Consider the following 19,207-nt stretch of genomic DNA (forward strand, 5'->3'; position numbering starts at 1 on the left):
GATTGGTTTCACAATGAACCTGAACACCTTGAAAATACCAATCTATTCTTTTCAATTTTCTTGTGATAAAAAATCTATCATAATGCTTCATGTATAACTGGTATTCAATGATTATATATTTTAAAAAAATCTCAGAAAGAAGGCTATTACAGAACTAATTTTATTTAGAAACAATGGCTAGAAAAGAGGTTGAATGCACATGCTGCAGGAGGAAATGGGCAGGCCAGGTGGGCGCAGATCGTCACACCAGTGGGGAGCATTTGCTCAGCTTCCCGCCTTTCCCACCATCATCTCCACTCCTGCAACTGGCAACAACTCTAATCAGCTACCGACACAGTCTTACTCAACTTACCTCACGAGTCTACCTAAAACTGTGCCCATGGATCAAATCTTTCATTTCCAGGGCTGGGAATTTCTGTGCCTGGCTTATCTGAGAAAGGTATTGTTAGGCAATGTCATGTTTGTGCAAACATCATAGAATGTTTGTACACAAACCTAGGCATTATAGGACACTACACACCTAGGGTTTGTGCTGTGCTTCTTGAGCTATAGGATTGCCCAGCATAGTACTGTAGTTAATATGCAGGCAAGTGTAACACAATGGTATGAATTTGAGTGAAATAGAAAATGCATGGTTAAAATATGGAATAAGAGATAAAGCGTGATGCATCTGTACAGGGCACCCACAGTGAGTAGAGCTCTCAGGACTGCAACTTGCTGTGGGTGAGTCAGTTAGTGGTGAATGGAAAGACCCAGAGTGTTCCTGCCTGAGCCCTAGAGACGTAGGTGACAGAAAACTGAGAAAAATGTTATTTCTTCAATGCTAAATTAATCTCAGATTACTGTAACTTTTTTACTTTAAAAACTTTCAAAACTATTTTTTAAGCTTTTGACTCTTGTAAAAGCAATGAGGATAGAATAAGAGGTTGGGCATAGGGGCCCAGGCCGGCAATCCCAGGAAGCCGAGCCAAGAGGATTGCACATTCAAAGTGGCCTGGACAATTTAGCAAGACTCTGTCTCAAAAAATGTTTGAGAAATTTAGAAAAAAGGCTGGGGGTGTATCTCAGGGCTACAGCATTCTGAGTTCAACCCCCAACACTGCAAGTAAACAAATAAATAAAAACAAAATGACCCCAAATACCACAAACACACTGTGTGGCTGTACAAAAATATTTTCTTTATATCCTTAGTCTATCAGATATTTCCATTTACTGTTGGTGGACTGAGCAACTTCGTTGATGATAACAGTATGTAATGTAGCAACCATCGTTAATTCCTATCATTTTGTTCTGAGGTCATGTGTCATTTTTGTGTTTCAATTTTGTCTTCATTGTTGTTTTGTTAGTTTTTTAACCTTTAAAATAAAAAAATTGAATTTTCCATTAATTTTTTTTATTTTTAAAACTTTTTTAAAATAAAAAAGCTAAGGTACGTGCATTAGTCAAACCATGCACAGGGTCAGGATTCTCAGCATCGCTTCCACCTCTGCATCTTGTCTCCCTGGAAGTTCTTCAGGAATAGTGACACAGTGGAGCTGTCGCATTCTAGGATGACTATACCTTCTTGTGGAATACTCCCAGAGGACCTGTCTGATGCTGTCTTACAATTAATCTGTTTTTACATATACATTAAGTCAAAGGGGTACACTGCAAAATAATGATAAAAGTCTGGTAGCACAGTCATTTATTTCTATCAAGTATTATGTGATATATAATGTATATACTGTACTTTTATATGACTGGCAATGCAGTAGGTTTGTTTACACCAGCATCATCACAAACATATGAATAATGTGCTGTACTACATTATTACAACCAGTACAATGTCAGTAGGCAATAGAAATTTTTCAGCTCCCATAAACCTTATGGGATACTTGAGGCCCATCACTGACTGAAATATTATGTTGTACATAGCAGTACTTAATATGTAGCAAACAAAATGAACTCAGATAAAGATGTAAAACTCTAAATATTGCTTCTCGGCCTTTTGGCTAAGATCAAGTGTAGTATCTGTTCTTATCAGTGAAACTCTAAATAGTAGAAAAGAAAATGAAGAGATCAGAGCGGTTTACTGTTACTTGAATGGTTCATTGACACTTCCATGCAATCCAGGGGGACATATGTATGCACCAAATGAGTTTACTTCCTGTGCAAGAAAACTAAAGCACAACTCTACAACTATGGGAACAAAATAGTACCAAGAGTATACTGATGTTGGAAATTGGCCCACAGGGACAGAAAGTGTCCATTTGTCCAATATTCATTTTCTTTTAATGACCAGTTATAATTAAATCCTGTAAATTACAATTGCCAATTGAAATATTCATAAACACTTCTGCAGTCCTTACTGTGGGAACATGCAATGCTATTATTACCTTGAACAAAAGAGCTCCAGAAATGCAACACTGACAACATAAAGTTTATTTTTGATACCACTAGTACCTCTTTATCTTGCTGAGATTCTTTACTTTCTGCCTTGACTTTCTCAGAAGTCTAAATGAGCAGAGAAATATCATGTACCTTTTAAGAGGATTTTGGAAAAAAAATCAAGATTTCAATTAACACATGAAGAAAGAAACAATCCATTGCCCTGGCATGAGAAGCCCAAGTAGCAAAGCACAAGTCTGAGCCTGTAGGTGAATGACTGCTCTGTACTAAGCTGGTTCATAGCACTCACCGTGGAGGGTGGCAGGCAGGAGTTTGAAATATTTGTTCTAGCTTAACGGCTGAGTCATTGTCTTGAGTAACTGGTTTTGTAAAGAAGTTTTTATCCCGAGTCTTATTATATTTTGACTACAGGGAGGGATATGAACACTCTTCTGGATAAATAGGCCTTGCATGTTCTAAATGAGTAGGATATTGACCTCAACTCTTTCCAGCAGGGCGGTAGAGCAGAATGGTGGAGATGACTTATGAGGCGAGTCCACCACATTAATTTAGGTGACATACTCTTCCCTTCACAAATAGCTTCAATGCCTCTGCCCACACAGCGAGCGCCTTCTGAGTCAGCAGTAACATTTGCTCATTTCCACGTGTTTAAATAACCAGCTCAGAGAGAATTCATCTGCACACATTAAAGAGAGGATAGATATTGTGAAACTTCGTATTGAGCACAAGCCTCTCAATGCTTGTTTTTAGATCAAATATTCATTTTTGGTTCATACTAATTAGAAATAAAATTATGCAAATAAAGCAACACATGTACATATTTGTGTATGTATATGTAACTCATAATATTACTGAAAATATAAAAGGTGTGGAAACAAAGGAAACAGCAAAGTTGCAGTGGTTTTCCTGTTAATCATCCTCAATTTTATTTTTGGGAAAGAACTGTATATTTTAGGTTTTTTTTTTGGTGGTTTTTTTTTGTTTTTCTCCGGTACCAGGAACCGAACTCACGACCTTGCGCTTTCCAGGCAGGCGCTTTTGCCGCTGAGCTAAATCCCCAGCCCCCAAGAACTGTATATTTTAAAGCACAGTCATTAAGAAGGGTCTTTTAAGTGCTCAAAGGCCAACAGTCTGCCACATTTAGGGTTTATTTTCTGTCTACATTCCCGGGGCCTTAGTGACCATGACCACTGTACACTTTTACATTCCTCAAGTTCTACAACTATTAAAAGGTATTTTTTTTTTTTTTCCCGGTACCGGGAATCGAACTCACAACGTCACACTTGCCAGGCAGGCGCTGTGCCGCTGAATTAAATCCCCAGCCCCTTAAAAGGTATTTTAAAAGCCAAGCTTTATAGTATGTTATAAAATTATGATAATGAGGCAAGTGGGCAGATGAGAGCTTTATTTACCTTTCAATTTAGATGAGAAAGCAAGAGACAAAAGTGAAAAAAGGGCTTACATTAGTGCTAGAAACATGTCAGGAGATTGATAGATTTTTTTTCTGAATCCTCCACCTAGCTTTGAAATTATTCTGTTTTCAGGAAAATATGTGGAAATTGTAATTTCTTTTTATTATTATTTCTTAATAATGTTATACTCATGCAATATGTCTAACTTTAGGATATTGATATACAAATGAGAGTAGATCACTTTAAATTTAGATGCTTATTATTTATACATTGCACTACTAAAAATACTTAAAAGACTTATAAGTTACCAATTTCTTTTTAAGTGAGGGACTTACTCATACTTTTTAAGTAAGAAATTGGTAAAAGAGAAAATAGGTTGGATAAAGAAAAGAAGTTCATGAGTAATATTCATGAATGGATCTCAGTGTTTGAGAGACTTGGCTAAATACATGACTTCAATTTTCCTAGTAACTAATATAGAGAATGTTCTAGAAGTATTTTATTCCTGAAACTAAACACTTACTGTGCATATAACTGTAAGGTTATCTGAAATATATATCTTTAGTATGTATTTCAAAACTTGTTTACTTTAGAAAATGATAAAATAGTGAGAAATAATTGATAAATTAAGTATGTAACAAACTAAATTTTAATGAAAATGTAAGCTAAGCCTGGTATCAGATTTTCAGGTGGAATGAGATGGTTTCCTGGGTGTGCCAAGATCTGGGAGAATATTTAGCTGTACTTTTCTATGTTTCTCTGATAATATTTACTCAATATCTCTTACAAGGCCTGAGATTATGGTGAATCATTTTATTATGACAAATTATCAGATTGACTACATCCATGAATAATATAAATAAGTATTCAATAAAAACTGAATAAATCTGGTTATCTGTATGAAACAGATTGGAGGAATATCAATAATGCTGGCCAACTGGGAGAATGCCCAAAGTTATATTTGGACCTTAGCACCCTTTTTTCATTGCATAGCTCATGCAAATATTTTCTCACTGTCCAGATGTTAGTTAAAGCAATGTCAATAATGTTTATTGAGTAACCATTATGTGCCACAGTATGTGGTTGCTACAGTGACTCTAAGCAAATGTGTACTTTATTGCATGTTATACAGGAAAAGCATGAGGCAACTAAACCAGACTGCAGCACAGTCTAGTAGGGAAGGCCACTGAGAGGAGCCAGTAATATCTGTGATGTCCAAAAGAGGAAAAGGTGGCTTTCTTTGAAGGGGCAGAAAAAGATTTTGTAGAAGAGATTGATGTAGGGTAGAAAAAATAAAGCTAGGTAAAAAGGAGAGAAGGAAATTCAATGTTTTTGTCTCCCTTATTACCCTAATACCCTGGGTCTGGCTCCTGTTCTGCTGTGCATGAGGCATGCCTATCACTCATGGAGTGTCTGTATTACAAGGTTTATGAAGCTGATCTCTCTTATCTCCCCTCAAGACCTAAGATACTGTGACAAGACTAGCTGATTCGCAGAGGCTACTCAATTGTCAACATTCACAATCTCTGGTTCCAGCCTGTCCTATGGTGAGGCTAGAAGTCTCCAAACCTACAATCACCCAGGCCGCATGAAAAGCAGAATATTGTAGAGCACCCTATTGATGATGAGCTCACCTTTGCAAAAGCAGGAACAACTACCCCAAGACAGCAACTGAACTAATGTCGCTAACTCTGATAAGAACAGCCATCTCACGGAAATCAAACTGCCTTTCAAGGCACAAGGGTTTCTCTTGGAGCTACCAAAACCAAATTATGATCCAAGGATCTTGGCCCACTTCAGCCAATCCATAAAAGCTGGCTGAGTGCATTCTCTACCCCTGTGTCAGAGTGTGCTCCCTCCAGTGATCCAGCTGGGGTCATTTTCCAATTCCCCCTTACTATTTAACTCTGCCTAGTGAAACTAAACTGCCTCACATGGATGCACCTTGAGATTCTGTTTCCAGGACTGAAGGCAAGATCATACTTTGTTATGCTGAGGGCCCATTTCTTCTTTTAGGAGCTCCTGTGGTCTCGTTCAGCGGCAAGGTGCTATTTGAGATGAATACAGAGCAGTGGGTATGATTTGGTGTAGTAGAGGAAGGCACAGCATATAGAAAGAAATCCATGACTGCAAGCACCAGATGGTGTTTAATTCCTCTCACTCCTCGACTCTTTGTTTCAGACTACTAGAGAAGCAGTCATGATAGGAAAGGCCATTTCACCTCTCCTCTCATTTACACAGCCTCAGACCTCATTTCACACCCTACAATTTGACACTTGTCTCCTGCGTTCTGTGTCCCTGGTTTCATTAGAGAATTCTTATTTCTGCAGTGCCCGTGAACTGATGATGACTTGTTTGGATGGTTTGCATCACTTTTCTTATCAGCAACTCAGAGAGATGCTTTGACACAGATCACTTCCTTGGTCCCACACCAGCCAGTCATTGATAAGATTATCACCGATATTCCAGTCTAGATTCCAGGCCTGATTCTCTGCTTATCCAGGGGGAAGAAGTAGACACCAAGCAAGCACCGCATGACACAGGGATTGTGAGTTATTTGTCTTTCTAGGAATATGAGATGCATTTAGGAGATTGGTAAAATAGAGATTGGAAAGACAATCTGCAATCTCACTGTTGAAGTCTTTGTCATGCTGGAAAAATTGTATTTGGTTTGATAAGAAATGGTATTCAACGGAGAATTTTCAGTGAAGTTTATTGTGTGCATTCAGTTCCCTTTCTTTCTAGCTACTCTATGAGGTGCATGCACATACATGTGGGGGCATTTTCTGAGGTACATTTCTTATAGGAAAAAGAGAAGTATATACCAGGTTTTCTCATTGACAGCACTGTGTCCCTAAGGAAGGGCTTTGTGGCAGTGAAAAGAATGTCCTGTTCAGAAAGGGTTCAAGCACCTTTGAAAGGGAAACACATTGCTTATCAAAAAGAAAGTAGACAATGCCATTCCAATTGGAACTATGTATTTACCCTGTGGAAGTCTTTAGTTTTACGGGCAGGACTGGATGGAAACTAAAGCACATCTCAGTTTCATGCCCTGCTGACAGCTGAGATGTGGTTCAGTTAGCTTCTAGCTGAGTGTTTAAGGGATGGTGAAACTCCTCCAGTTTACAGTACATTGGGTAGCTCTCTGTTGGATAATCTTTTTTATGTGTATTCTGCTTGGAAGTGAATTCTACACCAGTTATTTTAAGTAGCATGTTTTTAATCTGTTGCTGTGTTAATTATATCAGGGACAACAGCAATACAATCACATACTGACATGAGTATTTTATTCAACACACCAAACAAATATCCACCAGGGCTGTATAGAAATTGCAGCGGGCTGCAAATAATCAAATATGAATGGGTTTAGGTAGCCAATGGCACTGACAGCTTATGAAGCTGAACACCAGACTTTTTTCCCCTACTGCAGTTTATGTGAGAGTTACTGAAGAAAGAAACCCCTGGCATGATTACATTTTCTTGTGGAATGTAACTAATTTCACAGTGGAGTAATTTTGACAAGAGTTCTTAGTTTCCTTCCATATGTTTTATTTCATTTTCTTGAAATGCAGTCCTTGCCCTGGTACATTTGAGTGCTGTTGAGCACTGTGAAAAAACTGTTTATCTTTTGTGTGATCATCAGGAGCAATAAATAAACAAACAAATGAATAAATAAACAAGGAAGTTAGTCATGGTGAGTTGCTTTTATGCAATGGCAGACCAGCATAGAGACAGCAAACACAAACAAGGCAAGAGGCCCTCTTAGCTCCTCACCAAGGTCTAAACCAAAAAGAAAATTATAGATGAACATGCCATGTGGAATTCTATCCCTTCCTTATAACCCTGCTGAACAGATATACATCAACCTTAGCTTTAAAGACAGGCTGAAGAATCACTGCTTTTTCATCTGAAAACAAAAACACTTGAGAAACAATAGCATTAAAATACGTGGCTGATGTTCCAGAAAACTAATTTTTTCCTCTTTCCTTGTTAAAAGACAACATTAAATGTGTATGTTTTTATGTAAAGAGGAAAATAAAGAACACTTTAGTGTTCTATCAATTAGTAATTCACTTTAGTGTTCAATCAATTAGTAATGATTGCTGTCAGATTTGTTGAAGGACAGGTTTCTTATTTCCTTGAATTTTTTCATGGATTTGCTTCAGAGGTATTATTTCTAAATAGCTTTCAGGTATCAGGAACGTTGGCCCCAAATCTTCAGTATGTTCAAGCAGCCTTTACTCTGCCACTTACCTGTTTTGTAGATGAAGAAACTCAGAATCTTCAACAGTTGTATGAACTTTCCTCTTCTACTTCCACTCCACACATACACACACACACACACGTGTGTGTGCACACACAGGTGCATGTGCACACACATGCACACACATGCATGCCCACAGACATACACACTTCTTGTCTTGGTGACATTTTAAAAATGTGTACTCCTAATTTAAAAAAATCTGCTCTATTTGTAGAGGGAGAAAGTAACTGTTCTGTACTCTTTCTGAGTTCTTAGCAAAAATGTCCTATAACAAAAAACAAAATTGGCTTACCAAAAAGAAAAAGAAAAAACCAAATAGAAGTTCATTAACATGTATTCCTCCTGTACACATGCAGACACTCAAAGAAGTGAGTAAATCTCAAAGATGTGGCTTAGAGTTCAGGCTTAAGCACCATACTCTGTTCAAAGAAAGAAAGGAGGGCTTCGGGATGAGCACTGGGGAAACTGAAATGCTAAGGAACCAGGCAGAGGCCGTTGCGGCTGCACTTGGTCCTACACCGGAGTCACGGACTCTGCTTCAAAATGAACTGCTTCAGAAACTCACAGCAAAACAGCTGTTAACACTGCTGCCCTAGCAAGCATGACAGTTATGTGATTCCACACTGCTGATGCTGGCCCTGATAGCAAGACAGCCACTTCCACAGACTTCAGGAAAGGCAAAGACCACGTAGTCTTGCCCCACTCTCCTAAACCTCTTTTCCTTGTTCTGTGATCTATAGCCTTACTATCTGCTAGTTATTCACACCCCTCCTCCAGCCCTTAGTTTCCCCTTTGAAGACAATGCGACCCCTGTCCTGTTGCCATCTCTGTCTCTCTCTCCCTCTCTCTCTCTCTCAGTTTATTCAATAAATCACTCTCCTTACTCTGACCCTGGTAAATTCTTTTACTTCTCACATTACCAGTGGTGAAATGCAATACTATATGGCACAGATGACCAGAGAAATGTGTGGCGAACAAGAGGAAGAGTCACTTTGCAGACTTAACTCAGTGTCTTTGCTACTGATTTAGAAACATCCTGCTTATCTTGGTACAAATAGGGAAATATCTTTTTGTTACCAGGGCCTGACTAAAAGGCTGTATCTACATTCACTCACCCACCCACCACTAAGAGTGCAAGGGAAATCTATTAAAATAGAAAAATGAGTTTATTTATAATTTGGCCAAATTAAGAGGACAGCCCGTGTGCCCCTGAAAGCACAGAAAATCAACAAAATTTTGAAACTCTGCTGACTGATACTTGTTTGGTGCCAGAGTTAGAAGTGGACATTTTACCAGTAGCATGAAGAAGTGAAGAAATAGTTTAACTTCACAATCCTAATTTTTAAAGATTCATTTCAACTTCTTGGTTTAAATTTGTACAGGTAGAGTTGGGCTGGGTACTTTGATGTCTTATATTATTATGGGGTTAAATCGCAGAAGAATAGGGAAGAAGAGCTATTAGGGAGTTAAAACCTCTTCTCTCCCCTCCCCTCCCCCTTCCTTTCCTCCCGCCCTCCCCTCTCCTCCTCCCCTCCCGTCTCTGAAGTTTCCACAATTTGAGTTTCTGAAACAAACAGTAGACTGATTAACAGGAGAGAAGGATACTGATTTATGAAGTGCATGAGCACAGGCGTCTGACAAAATGGAGGACTTAAACAATGGCCGGCTAGTTGGAGCTGTACAATGTCGTAGGCTGTAGAAAGAATCAAGAGTTGGGTTTTCTGGTGGGGAGGTGGTAACAATGTGTGAGGGTTGGCAGGGAGACACATAAAGTCAGTTAGGCAAGTGAAATATCAACAAACTTCCACCATCTCAGGGCAGAGGCCTTGAGTTCAGTCCCCAGTGCTGTACTGCCACATGAAAATAAATACATTTTTTAAAAAAGAAAGCTACATCATGTGAGAGACAAGAGGGCAGGAGAAGGTCAGGGATATCTTGGGTGTCCTTTTTTTTTAAAATTTTTTTATTTTTTTAGGTTTTTCTCCGGTACCGGGAACTGAACTCACGACCTTGTGCTTGCCAGGCAGGCGCTTTTGCCGCTGAGCTAAATCCCCAGCCCCTTTTTGGGTGTCCTTTAACTCAAAGTATTCAACATGGCAAAGCACCATCTCTGGGGTATTATTTTCTGAACCTCAGTAGAGTGGTGGGACCATAGTGCAACAGTGGTGTACGTGCTGTCAGATGCAGCTAACACTGATGTAACCATTCTGTGTGATGCCAGTTTGAGTTTAAAAAGAGAATAAGACAATCAAGCATTAATGATTCATTCAGAGATCATTTATTGTCAACATTTGAGTCCATAGCATTCTGCTGTTCTACATGAGGCATGAGGAGTTAAACATGGGGTGCTTTCTGCTCTTGAGATCTTCAAATTCAAGAGCAAATTCAGAAACAACTATGTATACTATGATGGCTCTAAAATAAAAACAAATGAATAAATAAATAGTTCATAAACAGTGACAAAACTCATGCAACATCACCCTAAAACATGACTGCAAGAGATCAAAATATGCCACCCTGGAGTATGCCTGTGGTTAATTAATATTATTATTGATTAATTTAGGGGGATTATGTTGAGAAACTGCAGGCCTCGGAGTAGCTCTGAAAATTGCCCATTTCCAATAGAAAATGATATCTACAAAAGAAATGTTCATTTTTAAACTATCCTTTTTCTTTGCTGAAAGGGATGGCAAAATAAAGAAATTATTGACCTTAATCTGCATAACAAACCTCACCTCTGTGTAAGGTGTTTTCCCTGGTCATGTCATTGAAAGTGGGTTTTCTCCTATATTCTTCTTTGTTCCAGAGAACAATGGTCTTTAATCCTAAAGTCCAAAAGTTTTCTTTGAGGTCTAGTCTAGAGAATGACTCCTTCCTTGGATGTCTCCAAGGAGGAGACATCCTCCTTGTATGTAAAGTATGTGAAGTACTAATGCTAATAGGCTTCAGTTTCTTTATCTCCTGGTAGTCTGTTACTTGTTACTGAGCTCCAGCTTAAAAATATAAGGGGAAAGAAAATTATTTTTCCTTCCATATAATAGCTAGAAAATGAAGAGGGTTATTATAAGCAGAAAGCACATAGTGAGAAAATTGCAACTCGTGTAGCAAATAAACAACACACACACATACACACACACACACACAAACCAGGATCTAATTCCTCTGATGTGTGAAGAGTTTCTATAAATGAATGGGACTAATTATCCAGTAGAAAAATGTGAAGATAATGTAGATAGATAATGGATTTTTAATAAGGAGGTACACATATCCCTTAAATTGTCACCAGATAGGGTCTTAAATTGTCACCAGATAGGGTCTTAGGAGGACCCTTAGGAGGTGATGGGCACCTCACCTCCCTCTCTTCACACAGTAGGTTGTAGGGTTTGGCTAGCACACCTCCCAGCAGGGATTTGCAAGCCATGCCAGTGAGAGACTTAGTAGGCTTAGTAAGCAAAATCTAAAAAGCAGACACTCAGAGAAAATGGAGTTCAACCCCCTTAGGAGAGGCACATTATAGTCTGGGATTGATGATTTTTTTGAATGTTTTAATTATTAAGTTTATTGGTAAAATTTAGATATACATATTAATCATATTCATCATAGGGAATTTCTACCCGGAAATGATATACATTGATACCTATTTTCCCCATTCCCCTCCCCTCCCTTCAACTCTTCTTCCCCTTCATATGTACAAAGCTTGTTTACATTTTATCCTTCTCTTCTCCCTTATTTCCCTTCCTTCCTCCATCTCCCATCCCTAGTTCCCCTTTCCTTTTGAAGAATTTCTTTATATTTCCTGTTATACATTTTTGTTCTTATTTATCCTTTCAGTTTCTTACACCAGAGACAATGCAATATTTATACATGTATGTCCGATTTATTTCACTTAAGAGTATGGCCTAAAAGTCCATTCATTTAATGATAAACCTCTTAAGTTTATCCCTCTTTGTGGTTCAATAGTAATCCATTGTGTAAAAAAGCCATATCCTTTCTATCCATTCATTGTTTCCAAGTATTAGCTATTATTATGACAGTATAAACATGGGTGCACATCATATCACTGTGGTATGATGCTTTTAATTCATTAGGGAAGATCCCAAGAAGGAGAATACCTGGGTCAAATGGGACCCCTAGTCCTAGTTTTTTGAAGAATCTCTACCCCAGTTTCCATAGTGGTTGCACGAGTCTGCCTCCCATCCACCGTGGAGAAGTGTTCTTTTTTCCCCATATTCCAGCCAGAATTTGTTATTCATTGATCTCTTGATAGTAGCCATTTTTCTCTGGAATGAGATGGAATGTCAGCATTGTTTTCATTTGTATCTCTTAAATGACCTGCAATTTTGAACTTTTTTTATATATTTATTTGCCCTTTGTACTTTTTTATCTGTGAAGCGTGTATTCATCTCACATCCCCATTTTAGAATTAGGCCTTTGAATTTGAGGGGTATGATTTTTTCAATCCTTTATATCATCTAGATATTTATCCTTTGTCTGAGAAACAACTGGCAAAATTTTGTCCCCACTCTGCATTGTCTCTTCATTCTGTTGGTGGTTTCCTTTGCTGTATAAAGCTTTCTAATAAGATAGGATCTCAGTGGTTGATCCTTTGTGATAGTTCTTGTGTAATCAGGGTTTTGTTCATGAAGTCTTTGCTTAAATCAGTGCCTTCAAGAATTTTACCTACTATCTCTTCCAGCAGATTTAGTGTTTCTGTTTCAATATTTAGATCTTTGATCTATTCTGATTTTAGTTTAGTGCATGGTAATAGACATGGGTCTAACTGTAGTCTTTGACACATGGAGAGCCAGTTTTCCCAGCACTGTTTATTAAAGAAGTTATCTTTCTTCCATGAACATGTTTGGCCCCTTTGTCAAAGGTAAGGTGGATGAGCATGTCTGGAGTTGTTTCTGCATCTTTTCATCTGTTCCACTGACTCTCAATTTGGGGTCTGGCTCTGCAGTTCAGGCTGGCCTTAAACTCACTGTGTAGCCTGTGGCTGGTCTCAAACTCACAGTAATTGTCTTGCCTCAGCCTCTCTAGTGTTAGGATTATAGGAATGAATTACCATGCCCAACAAAGGATTGATGATTTTTATGTAGTCTTGGAGGTTTCCTCAAGATGGGCAATCTAGAATATGCATTACTCCTGTTTATCAGTTTGCCCATTGTTTAATGGAATATGTTAGAATGCAAACCTTTTGCATGTTTGAAGTTCAGAATATGCTACCCACTTAATAGTGCTAGAAGGAGGACTAGAGGATTTGTGACTGTATTGGAGGAAAAGTGCAGACTCAATCTACAATGAAAGGCATGGACCCAATTTACAGGCATATTGTATCTTTGAGACCACTAGGAATCTTTTCTGGATTGAGTTTCTTAGAAGGTAAAGACATTGTAAGCTTGGGCAACTTTGACTGCTGTGAAGTTGCCTTTCTTTTAATAAGTACTATCCTAAGATTATGAGTTTCCTTCTACCTATCATTTTTTTCCATCCTACCTCAATATGAAAATGTGCTCAAACTCAATCCTAATAAAAGAAATGAAAAGGAAACTCATTATAAAATAACTACTTCCACCTGTTCACATGGACAGAGATAGATACGTATCTGATAACTCTGTTATCAAGAATGTGGAAGAAATAAGTGCTTCTCATACTGCTTCAGAAAGTGTAAATTGGTACTGTCTGTGGAAGACAGCTGAAAATTTACCAAATTTCATGTTTATCAAACTTTCATGATCTTTGATAGGACAATTCTTTGATAGAATATAGTATGTCGCTGTCCACGTGGACCTCCTAGAGCCTTCAATGTGGAACCAGGGGAGGCTTGGAGAAGAAGAAGTATGAATGAGGCTCTGCCACCAACTACATCACCTGAAACAAAGCCCAGAAGAAGCTGCAGCTGAGCCTGGGAGACTTTAGGCAGCTGTGCAACCTGAAGGGCATTTATCTGCTGACATAACATAAGAAGAAACTTCTTATCCCAAACATAAGGAGAAAGTTAACAAGGACTCCACTGCAGCCCGAACATTTTATCTCATTAAAGACATCAATGAGATGTCTCATTAAAGACATCAAGTTTCTCCTTCACGAACCCATTGCCAACAAATTCCGGGAATACAAGGTGTTTGTTTGGAAGCTCCAGAAGGCTTACTGGAAAAGTGAATGGGACACTGTGGAGCATCTGAAGGACAATTAGCCCAACTACAAACTTGATCATATGATCAAGGAGCGGTACCCTACATTCACAGATGCTCTGCAGGACCTGAACGATGCCCCGCCCACGTGCTTGCTCTTTTCCACCTTCCTGTGGACAGGTAAATGCCATGTGCAGACCATCCAGCTGTGCCACCAGCTCACTGTGGGGTTTCTGCACTACATCATTGCTGCCCGTGCCCTGCACCAGGTCTTCCTGTCCATCAAAGGCATTTACTACCAGGCTGAGGTGCTGGGGCAGCCCATCATATGGATCATACCCTGTGCTTTCTCCCATGATCACCCAACAGATGTGGACTACAGGGTCACTTCCACTGAGTTCTATACCACCTTGCTGGGCTTTGTCAACTACCACCTCTACCAGCTGCTCAACCTCCACTACCCACCAAAGCTGGAGGGTCAGGCCCAAGCAGAGGTGAAGGCGAAGGACTATGTCTATGCATTGGACTCCCAAGAGCTCCATGGAGAAACTGGCGGCCCTTAGTGGCAGCCTGGCCCATGTGGTGGTGCCTGCAGTGGGAAAAGAGTCTGAGGCAGATGAGTTTCCTACTGATGGGGAGATGGTGTTACAGGAAGAGAACCACAGGAAGGAGCTGGAGGCTCAAGAACAGCACAAGAAGCTCTTTGAAGGCCTGAAGTTCTTCCTGAACCATGAGGTGCCCCTAGAGGCCCTGGCCTTCATCATCAGAAGTTTCGGGGGGGTGTATCCTGGGTCTCTATGCATTGGAGTTACCTATGATGTCACGGACTACCGCATTACCCACCAGATTACTGACCAGCCTGAACAGCAAACCCCCATCCTTGGCAGGTACTATGTGCAGCCCCAGTGGGTGTTTGACTGTATCAGTGCGTGGCTCCTCCTACCTGTGGCAGAGTACTTCCCTGGGGTGCAGCTGCCCCCACACCTTTCGCCCTTCATATCTGAGAAGGAAGGAGATTCCATTCCACCTGAGAAGCTGAAGCTGTTGGCTCTGCAGTGAGGAGAGGACCCGGGAAACTTAAAAGAGTTGGAAGAGGAGAAAGAAGAAGACAGTGATGGTGAGGAGGAGGAGGAGGAGCAAGATGCAGAGGCTGGTTCGGAGAGGGAGGAAGAGGCCCACCTGGCAGCCTTGGAGGAGCAGGGGATGGAGGAGTTTAAACCCCAGGTGATGGCAGGCACCGTGAAGCTGGAGGACAAGCAGCAGCTGGCCCAGGAGGAGAGTGAGGCCAGGCACCTGGCCATCTCATGATGAAGAAGCGGGAGAAATACCTTTACCAAAAGCTCATGTCTGGCAAGAGGCGCAAAACCTGAGAGGCCGACAAACTGGCACAGAAGCGAAAAGCTCATGATGAGGCTCTGAGATCTGAGAAGAAGGCAAAGACAGGAAAGCCTGTGTGAATGCATGTGGCCCTCCTGGCAGCTGGACATGGCAGAGACAGGCCAGCGGACCTAAGCTTGGTGGCAGACCAATCAATTCTGTTCTCTTCCCCCACCTCCCCCTGGCCAGCCTTGGCACTCTCATGCTTTCTGGTGGCGTGCATAGACTGTCCAGGCTCCTGTGGATGGAGCTCCCTGCTGGTGGCTGAGCAGAGAAGAAGCCTTCTGCATTCTCAGGAGTCTGATGTGGGGAGCAGGCACCTGACAGACCCCTCCCTTGCTGCCTACATTCACCCTGGCTTTCCATAGCCCCCACCCATGACTGGACCTGTAATTGTCAGGGTGCTGTGATAGGGTGAGAGTGGAGAAGGTTTTATTATTAAATGGCCTGACTTTTGCAGCCCCTCCAAAAAAAGAATATAGTATGTATAAAGTGGGATTTACATGACTATCAATTATGTTATTGCTCAGAATAGCAAAATTTGCAAGTAATATTTGTTTCATTAATAGGACAGCGATTAAATACAATATAATATAACTCTCAAGTAAAATACTTGCTAGCTACAAGAGAATAACGCTGTGTTCTAGGTACTTAGGAGAAAATATACCTCCTTTCAAAACCTATCATTAAGTGAAAAACATAAATATGCAGTACATACTGCAATGGGATCCTAGCATTTGTGTAAAACCAGAGGAAAAATACGCTTGTCTTTGCTTATTTATGCAAAAGTATCTTTGGAGACACAAACATCAATTGATGGGATGGCAAAATGGAAACAAAAAAATGTGTGCAAAAGAGATTTCTTTTTTACAACATGCTTAGCTTTATTTTTAGATTTTGAACCACTTGAATGCAATAAGTATTTTGGAAAATTAAATCTATTTTTAAAAAATAATTGAGAAGGAAATAAGTAATTCCAACTTGCATGATCAGAAAAGACTTTAAATAGGAAGTAGCATTGGAGCTGAGCCTTGGGGGATGAGAAGTTCAAGTACAGAGGAAAACAGAGATCAATATCGTGAGCAAATATTCAAACATATGAAAATATATGGAGGGTCAGCAAAACCATACAGTGGCACTCAAAATGAAGCTGCAAAGCACTAAGAAAAGAGCAATGATACATGAAATAAAGGGAATAAAAGTTCCAAGAAGAAGGGTATGGTCATTATCATGAAAGGCTGCAGAGAGGTCAGGAGGGATTGTGGACTCCTGCAGTTTGTCTGTTCCTAACTCTTTGCTTTTGGGCCCTGTGGTTAAGGGAATTGGTTTTATTTCTAATTTTGCTAACTGGCGATTTGCAGATTGTTTGCTACAAATGAGTCTTTGTGTTAGATGTTAAGGTAGCAAAAATGTAGTAGGAGGTATAATTCATGAGTTCAAAGACCTTAAAATTTATTTTATAGGAAAAATTCTGTATGCTAAGGAAAATGGGGTGGTTACAAAACATTATGTCTAGAAGTGAATTATAGTACAAGTTCTTGATTTTCACAGTAGTTTTTTAAGACACTTAATAGTACTTGTTGACTGGCAATCAAATCAGACAGTGTGTAGACAAAGAAAATATTGAACAATACAGTATGTTTAGAAAAGATGGTGGTGAAGATGATGGTCTAGAAATGGTGATGACCCTGAAATGAGGGGACTGTTTCATCCTCATTTTGGTTCTTGCCTTGTGCTGAAGTCACTTCCAACTTGGCCCAGCTTCATTATGAAATGGATAACCATGGCTGGGATTCCAGAAGGACTCTATAGATTTATGCTTGGAAATTGATTAAAACATTCAGGAAAAAAAGGGAAATTAGGTGATATTGCTGGAAGGATGTTGACACGAACAAACTCCAGGCTGCTAATGTGATGTCACCCATTCAAGAATCGGGAAGTAGGAAGCCTCAGCAGCAGATCTGACCTGTTTGTAAACTGGACAGGTAATACTGACCTGATTGGTTCACTTTACTTACCTGGAAACTCACAAGATCCACGACTTTTAATTTTCCTTTTAGAAGTGTGATTTCATTTTCCAAGCCCAACCCTGCTTAAAAGACCAGTGGAATTGTGGAGGGAACTGCCGTGGCTGAACAAGAGCCCCACTGTTCTCCTTCCTACTGCCTTTGTTTTGGCCTCTACAGGAAGGATCTCAGTCCAGTAGTGCCTGGATCAGATTATCTTAAGGCCCCTTCAAGTTCTAGTCTTTCAGTTGTTCATGGCTTTAATATCCTGAGAGTGCTAAAAAGATGAGTAGCCTAAGGATGAGATCATCGTAAGAAAGCTTTGCTCAGTGCTTTCTTTGATCATCTCAGTAGTTTTTCATCTTTGGATGATAAGAAGACCATTCACCTGGTATTAGTCAGCTTCACATCACTATAATGAAGTACCTGACAAAGGCAACTTATACAGTGAGGAGAGGTTTATTTTGTTTTATGGTTCTGAAAGTGGGGCTATTTGAAAGTCTACAGCACCTCCCCAAACTGTGACACTCAGAACCAGTCTTTACACATGGAAACTCATATTTGGGGGAAACTCACCCAAACCATAAATCCTGGGCATCTTGGTAGTCTAGGTCACTCTGATAATCTTACTGAGATACACACATCAATTGCAGGACTGGCAATTATATGTTATACAGATGCTAAAGGCAAAGACAATGTTACACATTCAGAAGAATGTCAATATTGAGTTATACATACTGACATTGTATTATTCTCCTATGTTGTATCCGCAGATGAGAAATTTTTTTAAAACAGAGGAACAAGTGTCAAAAAGATAATTTTACCGAAGTATAGATACTTCTCAATGTTTAATTGATTACATTACACGTATATTGAATGATCATTCTATCAATATTCTCCCAAGAAACAGAATCAGTGTTATATACACATAAGTAGAAGAAAAGAAGGAACGGAAAAAGAAAAGAAATGGCTCATTTCATGGAAAACCAAAAAGGCTGGTGCTGTCAGCATAGTTCAAAATCACGAGAACTAGAACACTGACAATATAGATTCTAGTTCGAGTCTAAAGGAAAGCTGAGGAAGGAGAGGATCAATCTCTCAGCTCAAGCAATTAGGTGGAGAGTGAGTTCAGCCATTTTCCACCTTTTTGTTACTTTGGGATGCCCTGAATGGATTCGATGGTGCCCACCCACACTGGAGAGGCTCATTTATGTTATTCTGTTCTCCAATTCAAATACTAATCTCTAGAAAATATCCTTATGCCACACAGAAATGATACAAGATACCAGAGCATCCCTTGACCCAGGCAAGTTGACAGGTAAAATTAACCATCATAGTCATGAAATCCAAAGCTTCAGGGGAGGCACGATTTGAACTGAACTTCTAAGCTATACCTGGAGCTGTCCAAGTTGGTTTGAAATAGATGACTGGTAATAATAAATTGATTCACATTGCTAACCCTCACATGATTTTTAACTGAAAATTGGTAAGTCAGATTCTGGCTTACCAAAAAAAAAAGTGTATTGACATTGCCTATGTGAAATTAATCAATATTCTTAAAGCATACACCAAAATGGATCATCTAGGAGAACTCACGGTGCTCAGCACGGTTTACTCAATAACATC

General features: G+C 39.7%; 1 pseudogene; it reads left to right on the forward strand.

Moving 5' to 3' along the window:
* Positions 1 to 193: 193 nt before the first annotated feature.
* LOC102012671 lies at positions 194 to 15,655 on the forward strand (annotated as a pseudogene).
* Positions 15,656 to 19,207: the final 3,552 nt, after the last annotated feature.

This window comes from Chinchilla lanigera, unplaced genomic scaffold (assembly GCF_000276665.1).
Source record: "Chinchilla lanigera isolate Chin_1 unplaced genomic scaffold, ChiLan1.0 scaffold00027, whole genome shotgun sequence".
NCBI classification, from domain to species: Eukaryota; Metazoa; Chordata; class Mammalia; order Rodentia; family Chinchillidae; genus Chinchilla; species Chinchilla lanigera.